The 15403-nt window shown below is 41.5% G+C and overlaps 1 protein-coding gene across 5 annotated transcripts in view; it reads left to right on the top strand.

Moving 5' to 3' along the window:
- The window catches only part of R3HDM2 (R3H domain containing 2), a 183195-nt gene that overhangs the window by 20873 nt on the left and 146919 nt on the right, over positions 1-15403 (top strand). For 3 of the 5 annotated variants that reach the window (XM_070409908.1, XM_070409898.1, XM_070409906.1), the window contains exon 2: positions 14408-14470. The gene's annotated coding sequence lies outside the window, so the exon portion shown is untranslated. Of the gene's footprint in view, positions 1-14402; positions 14471-15403 lie in introns of all 5 variants that reach the window. The other 2 variants (XM_070409921.1, XM_070409907.1) reach the window with 1 other exon arrangement.

The following is a 15403-nucleotide window of genomic DNA, read 5'->3' on the forward strand; positions in this document are numbered from 1 at the left end:
AATAGTCTTTTAATATTTCTTGGGGTAATTATGGGTATTCTTTGATACGATACCCAAACTCAACAAGTAGTAGTTTCTAAAAGGTTAGTTACAATGTAGAATCTGAAACCATGTGAATGAAATTTTGTGTTTGGTGACATTATAATTTATGTCTAGCTTATACATTAAATAAATCTTTAACCAATGTATGATTTTGAAACATCATGAATTGGTCAGTTGGAAAATTTTGGTTCACTGAGTTATGCAGAATTCGCAAATGTTTTACATAGTTGATTATATAGTTTTTTAAAAATTGCATTCATTATCACCACTGTTTCATCAGGAAAGTCTTAGAGTATTGAGAAGTTGCCAAGCTCACAGCAGATACACATTTTCAAAATTCTGATTTTAAGTTAAAAGCTTGAATTTTATCTCTGGCAACAAATAGTATCATATTTTTTTTCGAAGTAATAGGTTCAATTTATTTATTTTTGTGAAAAATATTGCCATATACCATAGTTTGCCTGTCAGTTGTTCACTGAAAAAATAATAGTAATTCATGAAAAAAGCAGATACTTCAGCTTGCAGTTCAGTTGCTTTTTCTCAAGACAATTATATTTCGATATGCTGCAGAATTCTCTATACTTTTCATTTTGTCACCTAGAATATTAAAAAAGACTCAAAGCCAAACCGGTTTGGCTCAGTGGATAGAGCGACGGCCTGCGGACTGAAAGGTCCCAGGTTCAATTCCAGTCAAGGGCATGTACCTTGGTTGCGGGCACATCCCCAGTAGGAGGTGTGCAGGAGGCAGCTGGTTGATGTTTCTCTCTCATCGATGTTTCTGACTCTCTATCCCTCTCCCTTCCTCTCTGTAAAAAAATCAATAAAATATATTAAAAAAAAAAGACTCAAGGTTGGAAATATAGTAAAATTATTAATTTTTACTGCTTTATCAAGAGCACTCATAAGTAAAATTTATCTTTTCTTTTTATACTGCAGGTGTGGGGTGGTGTTGATACTCCTGCCTTGATTTATGCTAAGGCACTAGAAGTCAGACGGACATTGCTTTTGTCATCATGATGAAAAGGACAGATAACATCTTAGTTTATTATGAAAATAGTTTGACCTTTTAGGCCTCCTAAGATCATACTAGAACTGCTGTTCTAAGTAGAGGATGTGTTATATATCCAAAGATACCGAGTAGAGAAAAAGCCTAGCTTTCTAGGTCAACTACAAACAATTTGTTATGGAACTCAGGATATATGGAAAGAAAAAAGGTCAGGGTCCAGATCGTAAAGGAACTTAAGTACCCTGCTAAGAAGTGCAGAATTTATCCTAGGGCAGTGGGGAGTTCTTGAAGGATTTTAAGGGGGAATGTACACACACACACACACACACACACACACACACACACATGGATGGTATGGATATGGGTGGGTGATACCATCATATTTGTATTTTTCAAAGATCACCCTTATCACCGTGTATTTTGTTGTAAGGAGGCCAGTAGAAAATCATGAGGTCCTAAACTAAGGCTCTGACTTGGTGATGGAGCTACAGAGGGCCAGCTCTAACAAGGGTTAGAGCATGTCTTTCCTAAAGTAGAACTAAGCTGGGCATGATCTATTGGTTGGCTGAATGGGCAGAAGCACAACCAGCTGCATCCATCATGTCAGTTCCAAGCTGTCACCAGATATACTCTTGTCTAGGCAGTTTTCTCTGGACGTAAACCTAAAACCAAAAATACTCTAGAATCTCTTTTGCAAAAAGGGCTTCCAAAGGTATTAAGAATCCTGATTTCTATTACCATAGATTAGTTTTATCTGTTTTTGAATTTCAGATTAATGGAATCATCTATAGTAATAAAAGCATAATATGCTAATTAGCCCGGAAGGCCAAAGGACCTTCTGGATGTCCGAAGCCGAAGCCGGGGATGCGAGGGCTGAGCCCCTTGCGTGAATTTTGTGCATCAGGCCTCTAGTATAATATAGACTTTTTATGTCTTTTTCCCTCAACATTGTCTTTGAGATACATGAATGTAGCTGCATATTGCAGAGGTTTGTTCTTTATCATGACTATATTCCATTGTGTGACTGTACCATAAATGTTCTGTTGAGTTGTTTGTCAGTTTTGGACTGTTATGGATAATACTGCTGTGAACATTTTTGTACATGTCTTCATAGACATAAGCACTAACTACTATTGGTTATATACCCAGCAGTGGGATAGTTCATGGAATAAATGTATATTTTACTAGTTTTTCAAAGCAGTTGTATGAATTTATTCTCTTGCCTACAGTGTATGAGAGTTCTGGTTGTGCTATATCTTTGACTACATTTAGTACTGTCCTTTTAATTTTAGCTAGTCTGTTAGGAGTGTAGTGAGTCTTCCTATGGCTTTAATTTGCATTTCTCTGACGACCATTGATATGGAATATCTTTTCATATGCATATTGGCCTTTAAGTATCCTCTTTTGTGAAGTGCCTGTTAAACTTTTGGGTTGTTTGTCTTTTCCTTATTGATTTATAGAAATTCCTTGTATATTTTACATATGAGTCCTTTGTGGGATACATATATTTGTACATATCTTCTCCAGGTATTTACATGTGGGATAGATGCAGGAACAAATTGATGAATCTGAGCATTCAACTGGGATCCAGTGGTATGTCTTATCAGTGGAGGGTGGTTCTGTATTGTGTTCTTTGGATTCCAGTTTGCTTACATGATGGGAATGCACATGCTGATTTTGAGTGACCCATTAATATTTTGAATTAGTCTCAGCTGATTGTGGGTGTTTCTGTTATCTATTTCTATGGACCAAACCACCCTAAATCTTAGTGATTTAAAACACCTATTTACAGTAGTCCACCCTTATCCACGGGGTGCTATATCCATAGGGGTGGGGGAAGTGGGGGGGGGGGGTGGAGAAGATATGTTCCAGGATCCCCAATGAAAGCCTGAAACCTCGGACCATATGGACCCCTGTATATACTATTTTTTCCTATACAGGGTGGGGCAAAAGTACATTTATAGTTCATATGGAAAATAATAAATAATAATAACCCTATATAATAAAAGGCTAATATGCAAATCAACCAACTGTGGAATGACCGGTCGCTGTGATGCACACTGACCTCCAGGGGGCAGATGCTCAACACAGGAGCTGTCCCCTGGTGGTCAGTGTGCTCCCACAGGGGGAGCACCTCTCAGCCAGAAGCCGGGCTCATGGCTGGCAAGCGCAGCAGCGGTGGCGGGAGCCTCTCTCACCTCTGCAGCAGTGCTAAGGATGTTTGCCTGCCTGCCTAGGCCCGCTCCCAGTGGGGAGCAGGTCTAAGTCATCAGTCGGATATCCCCCAAGGGCTCCTGGACTGCAGGAGGGTGCAGGCTGGGCTGAGGGACCCCTGCCCCCGAGTGCACTAATTTTGTGCACCAGGCCTCTAGTACAATAATAAACTCTGTGTTTTCCACACTCACAACTGTAAATATACTTTTACCCATTCTGTACATATCTAGGATAAAGTTTAATTTGTAAATTAGGCAAATTAAGAGATTAACACAATAACTAAAAATAAAATGGAACAATGTACTGTAATAAAAATTATGTGACTATAGTCTCTGTGTCTCAAAATATTTTATTTTACTCACCATTTTACCTAAAGGAAGCACTTTACAACTTCTCTTTAGCATATCCTAATTGCCAGCATCACTACTCTTGCACTTTGGGGCCATTATTAAGTAAAATAAGTGTTACTTGAACACAAGCACTTGGATGCCTCAACCATTAATTTGATAATTAATGGCTACTAAGTCAGGGTGGGTAGTACATACAGCATGGATATACTGGACAAAGGGATGATTTATGTTTTTTGGGGGCATGGAGCTGGACAGTGCAAGATTTCACTACACTACTCAGAATGGTGCACAATTTAAAACATAAATTGTTTATTTCTGGAATCCTCCATTTAATATTTTGGGAGCATGGTTGACCGTGGGTGACTGAAACTGTGGAAAATGAAACTGCGTATGGCGGGGTGGGGCAGGGGTCTGCTATATTTGGTTATGATTACCTGGGCTGGCAATTTGGGCAGGGCTCATCTGGCACAGCTTGCCTCTCTTCCATATGGTATCTGCTGGGCTCACTCATTCTATGGTTAGTTGGCAGGTTGGCTAGGAGCTGGTTTGTAGTGGGATAGCCTCACTCTAGCATCATCTAGCATTGGGCTAGAGCTGTTATCCAGGGTGCTATGGCCTCTCCTGCAGACTCTCTTGGCATCCTTGCATGGTAGCTAGGTTTCAAGAGTGTGAGAGTTGAAGTTCTCTGAAGGCCTAGGTTCAGAAATTGCACAGTGCCATTCATGCTGCATCCTATTGAACAAAGCACATCACAAGGGCAGCTCAGATTTTTTTTTTTTTTTAGCTCAGATTTAAGAGGTGGGGAAATGAACTCCACTTCTTGATTGGAATTACTGCAAATAATTTGTCGCCATGTTTATAACAGTGGGCATTGTTCTTCCTTGTCCTCTTCCCCTTTTCTTTGTTTCGCTCCCTTCCTTTCCAACCTCCCTCCCTCCCTTCCTTTTTTTGTTTGTCTTGACTTGTCTTTCTTCTTGGAGGTTCATGTTAGAAGAAAGCTTACTTGGTTAAAGGATGTCTTCTGTGATTACTTGGTGTAGCAAAGGACCAGATATTTTCAGGTTCTGACTTTGCAACTATTTTCCAAATTACTATAATAAACCAAACATCTGTTAATGCTGAAGAGATTTTCTTCCTCGAGTGATTTTGATCTTTTTGTTTAACTCCTTTTTAATAAAAAAAAAATTGCTAATTGCCAAGAGCAAACATTGTGGTCCTTTTATGGATCTTATTCCTAGCCCCTCTATGCCTTGGTAGTCACCCAGAGTTACTAATATGGACCTGAAATGATTACGTTTTCTCCCTAGGTGCTCAATGAAGTCAGGGAAGGAAAAGACTCATAGCAGTTATCTTGAATTGACAGCGTTTTTTATATATGTGAAATAAACAAGAATCTTGGGCAGGGTGCAGATGTCACTGACCTGTCAGCCCATCAGGATGAATCAGCTGAAGTCCTAGACAAGGTGACAATGTCAGCACAATGAGCCTCTTGCCCTGAGTTTATTGGTCCTCATTAAGGTGGCTGTCATAGCCCTTATTTTAGAGCAAAGTCAGAGTCATTGTTTAAGATTCAGCTGCCTTTCAACATTATTTATTTTGGAGAGGGAAGGTCACTTTCAATTTAGGAGCACCATTGGAAGTGACATGTGGCTGTTTTTTCAGCTTACAGCCATTTTGGTGTGCCCAAGTGTTAGATTTGTTAGGATCTCTCCTTTTTAAAATAAATATATTTATATTGATTTCAGAGAGGATGGGAGAGGGAGGTAGAGATAGAAACATTAATGATGAGAGAGAATCATTGATTGGCTGCCTCCTGCACACGCTTTACTGGGGATTAAGCCTGCAACTGGGGCATGTGCCCTGACCTCCCAGTTTATAGTTCCACGCTCAACCACTGAGCCATGTCAGTTGGGCAGGATCTTCAAAATTTGTCTCCAGTTTACTAGAGGCTATTCTCTTTCTCTTAGTAGGTTTAATTGTCTTGGGTCTCAGACAAGTAAATTCGTTCCCTGTGCTTTCTGATTTATCTGTTGCCCAATCCAGTGATAATTTTTAAAAATTGTCACCTGAGGATATGCTCAGAGAGAGGAAGAGGGGAAGGAGAGAGAAATATCTATGTGAGAAAGAAACATTGATCAGTTCCCTCCAATCTGGGGTCAAACCTGCCACCTAGGTGTGTGCCCTGACTAGAAATCAAACCCGAAATCTTTTGGTGTATGGGATGATGCTTCAACCAAACCAGTGATAATTTGATAGAAATAAGAACTCAAGGTGGCATTTTATTGCAAAAGATGGATGTTGGCTGCTAAATGCAACTGATTAGGAGGCTAGGACAACTTATGTGTTTTTCTGGTTATAGGGTCGTTATTAAGGCTTTATAGAATGCACCATTAGATAACTGAACTGATTCTTTGTATTCCTGTGAAATTATCTTTAAGGCATTTGGAGTTCTTCATAGAACTCTTATCCCTGATTTTTTCACAGGCATTTGCAGTTTGGGTCAGTTTAGCCTAATTATTCTGGGCTGTGAGGCACTATGTAATGCAATCAATGCTGGTAGCCAGATCTTTGGGAATTGCTACTGCCTGAGAACATTGGATTTGGGCCCCACAGACCCAAAGAACAGTGTTGCCAGGTACAATTGCCATCTTATTTTCAGAGTGCAAATTTTATCTTCAGAGAAAAAAAGGGAAATTTCTGAGAATACAAGGAAGATTGTTAGAATGAAGAAGAGAACACAGAGTTTTGACAGCTTGGCCATGTTATTGGCTGTACAAATAAGTTTGTAAAAACCTTTAAAAATCTAAAACCTGTTTTATTTATTTTTAATTATTATTATTTTTGTTAATCCTCACCCGAGGACATTTTATTTAAAACAAAACAAAACACCATGCAAACTATGTGGGGGATTATGGAGGATGGGCAGCAGAAAGGAATTAAACTTTTATCAGAAAGTATTCCACTTTTAATTTTGGTAAGACTACAGATAGGGCAAGAAAACCATTACAACAGTACCTACTAGTGAGTGCTTTGAATTATGTTGCTCCGGACTCTGACTCAGAGTTGGGGAGTGAGCTCTTGGTGTGGCTCTAAGTGTATACCTGCTGTGCCCACTTAAAAATCAGTCTGGGCATGGTTTGAAGGCCTATGGAGAAAGGCAACTAGTAATTTTTTTGCATTGGGGAAAACAAGGCATGTCCTGGGGAAAAATTCACCAAGCAAGGCAGCGTTTCAGACACAAGGTTGGTGAAAAGGGAAGGGCAGTAGCCTTTGGCCATGCCTCCCAACCCTAACCAAACTACTGTACTTTTGTAATGCCCAAACCCTGAGGTTCAGGGTCTGTAAAGAAACTAGAAGAGCTTTTTCATGTAAATCTTAGTATGATATTGGGAAGACAGCTGTTGGTGATGTGATCATGGAATAGTATTGTGAAACAAAATGGTGAGTTAAGAATACTCCTCACTTCAGCATAGGACACAGTAGGGCTTAGGCATTTTGTGGACTTCCAAGAACATAGACTGTCTTGGGCATATTAAGGGTTCTAGTAGTGGTTCCAGCACTCAGGGTTTTAAAAGAGGTTTAAGCAGCAGCTAACCCTCAGTCCTGTAATAGCAATAATACTAATAAATATTGCAGTTGGGGTGAGGAGATATTAAATTATGTGTTTACAATAATTATTTATACAGTAAACCCCCGAGTTTTTTGGACCTCAATTTAATAGACTTGGGATTTACAACAAATTTCCAGTCATGTCATATGTGAAAATTAATACCCTATTAATTTTAAAGCACTTTTAACCAAGATTTGCTTATAATTAAATTAAGAGGTTATTTTTTTGTTATTCACTGTTATTTTTAACACATTTTAGTGAATGGGCCATATGTTGGAACACTAGTAATATTGCCAACATAAATAAATATTACATATCTACAACTATAGTCTACATATTTAAATACAAGAGTCACCGCTCATAAACAATGTTTGGCAAATGATTAGTGCATGATCACACTGTATGGCATGAGGTAATTGGTTCTGTTGTCATTGCCATAACTTTCTGCAGCAGTTTTGTTTTTTTAATATATATTTTTATTGATTTCAGAGAGGAAGGGAGAGAGAGATAGAAACATCAATGATGAGAGAATCACTGATCGGCTGTCTCCTGCATGCCCTCTACTGAGGATCGAGCCTGCAACCCTGACATGTGCCCTGACCAGGAATCGAACCATGACCTCCTGGTTCATAGATCGTCGCTCAACCACTGAGTCACATCAGCTGGGCTCTGCAGCAGTTTTAACACATGCTGGCCATCTGAACTAAGCCATGCCCCAGCAGTGCATCTGGTGACTGCAAGCATTTCCTAGACCTATTCAGTATACATTTAAAATTACTATAATACATATAGAAAACTTTTCTGTGATATTAAACTTTTCATAAATACTTAATTTTAATTACACAAACATCTACATAAGTAAAAACAGGTAAACTAATTTGTAATTTTTCTTAACATTGTTATGCTATTTTATTTTATTTTTTTTCCTTTTTTTTTTTGCTTAAAGTATTACAAAGGGTATTACATGTGTCCTTTTTTTCCCCCGCCCTTGACAATCCCCTGGCCTCCCTGTAATTTTTTTAACTACACATTAGGAAAACCTATCTATACTAATAAAAGGGTAATATGCTAATTAGACTGGGAGGCCTTCCAGACGTCCTTCTGGACAAAGCCGTGGTGGCGGGGCCAAGGCAGAGGCGGTTAGGGGAGATCAGGCCAGGAGGGAAGGGCAATTGGGGGCAAGCCGGCCAGCAGGGGGCAGGCAGTTGGGGGCGAGCAGGCCGGTGGGGGGGCAGTTAGGGGTCAGCAGGCTGGCTGGGGGGGCAGTTGGGGGTGAGCAGGCCAGCAGGCAGAGTAGTTAGGGGCGATCAGGAAGGCAGGCAGGTGAGCACTTAGGAGCCAGCGGTCCCAGATTGTGAAAGGGATGTCCAACTGCCTGTGGGATCAGGCCTAAACTGGCAGTTGGACATCCCCCGAGGGGTCCCAGATTGGAAAGGGTGCAGGCCGGGCTGAGGGACACCTCTCCCGTGCATGAATTTTGTGCATCGGGCTACTACTTATCTATAATAAAAAGCATAATATGCAAATCGACTGATTGGCTGAACAGCAGAACGACTGTCTGGACGACCTTCCAGATGACCTTCTGGATGAAGCCGCAGCTGTGAGGGCCGAGGCAGCCACCACAGCTGCGAGGCCTACTCTTGGACGAATTTTGTGCATCGGGCCTCTAATATATATATATATATATATATATATATATATATATATATATATATGCCTAAGTGACTGGCCGACCGTTAGCTATGTTGCGCACTGACCACCAGGAGGCAGACCACCAAACCACAGGCATGGAAACATGGAACAGACTGATGAATCTCAGAGGGAAGGGGAAGGGGGGAGGGCGGGAAGAGATTAACCAAAGATCTTACATGCATACTAGAGGACCATGGGGTCCTTCAGCCTGGCCTGTGCCCTCTCACAATCCGGGACCCTTTTGGTCCAATCCCTGCAGGCCAGGCCAAGGGACCTCACTGGTGCATGAATCTGTGCACTGGCCCTCTAGTCTATCCTATCTAATAAAAGAGAAACATGGTAATTAGCCGTACGACCGCTACCCTTCCCATTGGCTAATCAGCGAGATATGCAAATTAATCGCCAGCCAAGATGGCGGCTAATTTGCATATGTCGGCTCCAAGCCACGGACTGAGGCTTTAGGCCTGGGTAAGGGAGGAGCCAGCCAGCAATCGTTGAGCCAGCGATGGTTGATGGCAGAGATGGCAGGGGAACTGGGGTGGAGCCAGCCAGCGATCCTTGATGTCGGCAGCGGCAGGGAGCTGGGGGTGCCCAGGCCCAGGCCTAACGCCTCAGCCAGAGGCTTTAGGCTTGGGCCAGGGAGGAGCCAGCCAGTGATCCTTGATGGTGGTGGCGGCCGGAACCGGGGCGCAGCCAGCCAGCGATCCTTGATGGCCACGGTGGTTTGGAGCTGAGGGTGCCCTGGCCCAGGGCTAATGACTCGCCAGAGGCGTTAGGCCTGGGCAGGGGCCAAACCAGCAATTGGTGTGAACTACAGAGGAAACACCTTTTCTGACTGCTGATTTGTTAACTCCCTGTATGCCACTGGTAATATTCTTGGTAACTTGGGTAATAAGAGTCCAAAAAGTGATCTAGGGTTTTTCACCACACTCCTGGAGAAAAAAAGGAAGGTCTGCTGCTGGAGGGTTAAGAAATGTCATATCCTGTCCTAGCCGGTTTGGCTCAGTGGATAATGCCTCGGCCTGCCCAATGCAGACTCTGGGTTCAATTCTGACCAAGGGCATGTACCTAGGTTGCAGGTTCCCCCCTGGCTCCGGCCCAGGTCAGGGCTCATGCAGGAGGCAACCAATCAAAGTGTTCCTCTCACTTTGATGTTTCTCTGTGTCTTTCCCTTTCTCTTCCACATTCTCTAAAAATCAATGGAAACATATCCCCAGGTGAGGATAAAGAAAGAAAGAAATGTGATATCCTATGAAAGACACATCTTGAAAATGCCTAAAGCAAGTTGTAATTTTTTCATGGTAAAGGGACTGGAGTCCGTGTTGAGGAAAACACCTTGGTGGCTGCGGTGACTGGCAGTGGCTGCAACAGTGCGGTGATGGGGCTGTTGCCTTCCCCTGATCAGCCCGGTCGACTCCCACAAAGGAAGGCCAGACTGTGGCTTAGGCCCGCTCCCCAAGGGGAGTAGGGAGCAGGTAGTAGGACATCCCCTAGGGCTCCCAGTATGTGATAGGGAGCAAGCTGGGCTGAGGAAACCCCCTCCCCAGTGCACAAATTTTTGTGCACCGGGCCCCTAGTATATATATAAAAGGGTAAGTGTCCATCCTTCCGACTGTTAGCTATGTTGTGCACTGACCACCAGGGGGCAGATGCTCAACGCAGGAGCTGCCATGACGTGCACTGGCCATTTAAAAATAAATGGCACCATGGGCCTGGCACTGACAAACCAACACTCTGCTTCACTCAAGTTGGACACAGGCCCCGCCACCACCCTGGAGCAACACCCCACCAAATCGCAGCCAACACTGCCAAGACCCTATGGTGCAAAATGTGGCCCCCAGGCCAGCCCAGAAACGGTCTCTGTGGGCACTGGATAATGATGTCACATAGCAATGCCCGGCTTCCTCTCCCTAGTGCAGTGATGGCGAACCTATGACACGCGTGTCAGAGGTGACATGCAAACTCATTTTTTTGGTTGATTTTTCTTTGTTAAATGGCATTTAAATACATAAAATAAATATCAAAAATATGTCTTTGTTTTACTATGGTTGCAAATATTAAAAAATTTCTATATGTGACACAGCACCAGAGTTAAATTAGGGTTTTTCTTTTTTTTTTTTTTTTTTTTTAAATCTTTATTGTTCAGATTATTACATTTGTTCCTCTTTTTTCCCCCCATAACTCCCCTCCTTCCAGCTCCCACCCCACCTTCCACCCTCACTCCCCACCCACTGAGTTCATCCATAGGTGCATGATTTTTGTCCAGTCTCTTCCCGCATCTCCCATTCCCCTTTCCCCCCCAAGAATAGTCAGTCCATTCCCTTTCTATGTCCCTGATTCATTATAGTCACCAGTTCATTCTGTACATCAGGTTATTTATTCACTTGATTCTTAGATTCATTTGTTGATAGATGCATATTTGTTGTTCATAATTTGTATCTTTACCTTTTTCTTCTTCTTCCTCTTCTTAAAGGATACCTTTCAGCATTTCATATAATACTGGTTTGGCGGTGATGAACTCCTTTAGTTTTTCCTTATCTGTGAAGCTCTTTATCTGACCTTCAATTCTGAATGATAGCTTTGCTGGATAAAGTAATCTTGGTTGTAGGTTCTTGGTATTCAGCACTTTGAATATTTCTTGCCATTCCCTTCTGGCCTGCAAAGTTTCTGTTGAGAAATCAGCTGACAGTCGTATGGGTATTCCCTTGTAGGTAATTGAGCCTCTTTCTCTTGCTGCTTTTAAGATTTTCTCTTTGTCTTTTGCTCTTGGCATTTTAATGATGATGTGTCTTGGTGTGGTCCTCTTTGGATTCCTTTTGATTGGGGTTCTCTGCGCTTCTTGGACCTGTAGGTCCATTTCTTTCTCCAGGTGGGGGAAGTTTTCTGCCATTATTTCTTGAAATAGGTTTTCAATATCTTGCTGTCTCTCATCTTCTGGGACTCCAATGACTCTGATATTAGTCCGCTTAAAGCTGTCCCAGAGGCTCCTTACACTATCTTCACACTTTTGGATTCTTTTTTCATTATGCTTTTCCAATTGGGTGTTTTTTGTCGAATCTTTGGTTTGATTCTTGCACTCCTCTGGTCTGCTATTGGGTATAATATTCTTTATTTCAGTCCGTGTATGCTTACTTTCTAATTTCTTTATCGTAGCATCGAGGGTCTCATTAGTTTTCGTGAGGCTCTGCACAAATTTATGGCAAGCCCTCAAAATTGCGATTCTTAGCTCCATATCCTCCATTTCTGTCATGTTTTTTTGTCTCCGCATCTTTTATGCTTTCTTGGTGCACCCCCTTGTGGTCTCTGTGCGCAGTCTTGTTCTAGCCAAGCCTTAATTGTTGTAGTTAACACTAGAGGGATTTGACCACCAGGCCGACTGGCGGTGGAAATCAGCTGTGGGAAAACTTCAGTCCTCAGGGGAGGTGCTAGTCCAGCCCTTGCCTGAGGCGATCGGCAAATGGCTCTGCGCAGGGTTTGGGCGGGGCGGGCTCAACAGGGCGGGGCGGGGGGGAGGGAGCAGCTATGGCCGCTCTCAGTCCGTCCCCAGGGGCTCTGCCTCTCTGTCCCAGCAATCGCTGCAAACCTCGGAGGGGCCGTAGCCAGACAGTCCCGCTTCTCCCGTTTGAGTCTGGGTCCCTAGAGACTCGCCCGGATCTGTAGCCCAGAGTCTGAGACTCGCTCCTGATTGAAAACGACAATCGTGCCCTCAGCCGCCAGCCCGCTTTGCGCGTGCACCCTCACCACCGCACCGCCGTACCTTTAAATTTTCCACACTGCGCCTCCGCTGAGCGTCGGAATGCTGTTGTTTTTGCTTCTAGTTGAAGAGACTCTCCTCAGCCAGCCTTCCCGTGGTTCTGGTTGATGTCCGCTCCGACTTTTAGTTGTATTTTTGAAGTGGTTGTCCACGGCGGCAGTCTCCGGTGTTTACCTATGCCGCCATCTTCGATTCTCACCAAATTAGGGTTTTTCAAAATGCTGACATGCCGAGCTCAAAAGGTTCGCCATCACTGCCCTAGTGACTAGCTTCCTTGGAGTTTCTTCAGCCCAGGAACCTGATGTGCTTTATAGCCAGGTGCAAACATTTTACAGTTTAATCAAACGTATGTGAAGTGTTTTCACATGCCTCATCTCATTTGATCCTCACAGAAGTCCTGGAAGAGGTAGATAGCAGACTTGGTAGAATCCTATTTTCTTTTCATTAGCTGGAAAACGGAGATTTAGAAAGTTTAGAAACTTGACCCTACTGAAAAGAAGTAAGAAATGGTGGAGTTTGAAAATGACTTCAGGTTTTCTCACTGCTCAGAATATAGTCAAACTCTGCTACAGTTAAATATATTACCCTTTGTTTTCCCTATGTGATCTACAATAATAATCTGCTTCGTGTTGATGTTTACTGCTGTGTTGCTGACAATTATCTGAAAGAGAAGTTGGGGTGCTTCACTGGGCTGAGAAAAGTTTAGCTAAATCAGAAATCAGGTCTAATTAAGTTTATTCTATATATATAAAAGGCTAAGTTGACTCGCGCATGTGTGATACATATAAAGCTCTCACTGGTGCCAGTTGCACGCATGTGTTTGATCTGTCATTGTTGATTATGAATTTGGTTGACACTTTTATTATAGAGAAAGGATGAATAACAATATTAAAATATTTTTTCTAATTAATTTCCTTTCAGTGTGCATGAATATGTGCACCGGGACACTAGTATTACATAATGGACTTTCAGCTTTAATGGACACCCCCTCCCCCAAATTAGTCCATTATATCGAGGTTTTACTGTACTCACAGAAGAAAAATCTGTCTCTGGCCTCTCTACTTTTGCTTCTCACCTACTAAAAGAGATTCTAGATCTGCTAGCCCAGTTTCTGAACTTGTAAAAAGATAATGGGTAAAAAAACAGCTGAAGAATTTCAAGGAGTAAGACTGGATGATTGATTTATGTTAGAAAGTTGAGAATTGCTTATGAGAAGGGGATCAACAGAGGGGAAAGTGCCAAATAAACAGTGAATTCAGGGAGGGGTGGATATAAAGGGTTCAGGGCAGGCATTAGGGTTAACCCCTTGAGTGCTGGGGAGCGCAATCGTGCTCCTGTCTTTCGCCAAAAGTGCCAGGAGTGCTATCAAAGCTTCGAAATGGCGTCCAGTTCTAAGTCTGCTTTTATTAGTGATGATGATATTACTAAATATGTCAATGTAGTAAAGGTTTCTTTAAGTTTTTGAATATGTAACTTCATTTACTTGTGATTCATAATTTTTTTCCTAAACTGCTAAAATCAGCAAAAATGCCTTGGCAATTTTAGCATAGTTCCTAGGATATTGGTTGGCACTCAAAGGGTTAAGAGAAACATTGTGAGCAAAAGGAATTGGGAAAGAAGATATTAAGAAGCTGCTGTGGATTTTGAAATGGATCTTTTTTATTTTCTTTGAGAGTCTCAACATATTAAGATTTAAATTGCTTTTAACTTGCTTTTTTTTTTTTTTTTTTTGAGGTTAGACTTGTTTCTTATATGTGATGCCATTCCAGTGCTGGACTCATGGAGGCTGAACATTTATTCAGGTAATAATAGGTAGCATTTACTTTTTATGTACCAGGCAACAAACAATGCTATACCTGTATTCTTATTTAATCCTCACACATCTTCATGAGATTGGAAGTGTTATTGTACCCATTTAATAGATGAAGAAATTAAGACTTAGGGGCTCTATCAAGATTGAGTTCAGCTGAATTAAAACATAAAAAGGCTATTGCTGTAGTTGAAGTGAAGGATGATGGCAGCTTGGGTTAGATAACGTCATTCCTCACCTGGCTGGCATAAATATTATGAATGTAAAGTAGTTATGATTGATTGAACTTCACCTCTATTTCTATAATTTTTCTCACTAGTGAAATACAGAATACTTTTTTATTGTCTTTAAAACAATGGACATACTTTTTGGTAAAGCAAAATTCAGCTTAGGGTTTTAACCGTAAGGCTTTTCTAACTTTTTAGAAAGTAGATAAAATGTTTTGAAATAGTTTAAATTTATTTGAACAAATATCTACAGAAGGTAAAATATGTATAACTGGGGAATTCTTAAGTGGTGATTCATGTAGATAGTAGGAGTCTTTTGTTGATTTCGTCATGCTGGAGATACTGTTTACAGATATTTTTAGCTTTGAAGAACCTTATTAGAGTTTCTTATAAGAGCTTTCTTGGTGTATCTAAATGCTTATTTACAGATCACATTAATTGTATTACTTGCCAGAACTGGGAGGGTTCTAGCACTACTGACTAAAGATCAGTCAAAAAAGAAGATTGAAATTATAATATAGATTAATGAAAGTATTTTTAGGTTTAAGAAAATTCAGATTTATCTGCTATTTTGAGTGGTCCAAGTTGAATTTTGCCAAGTGCTATCTGTACAACAAGATAGAGCAAATTGCTTTTATTACTACCTTATCAGTTATTGAGTGGCCAGCATGAGTATATTGCCCTATTTTTCCTTCTCT

The sequence above is a fragment of the Myotis yumanensis genome, unplaced genomic scaffold (assembly GCF_028538775.1).
Source record: "Myotis yumanensis isolate MYYU_CA2020_CCGP unplaced genomic scaffold, mMyoYum1.0.hap1 SCAF_3, whole genome shotgun sequence".
Classification (NCBI taxonomy): Eukaryota; Metazoa; Chordata; class Mammalia; order Chiroptera; family Vespertilionidae; genus Myotis; species Myotis yumanensis.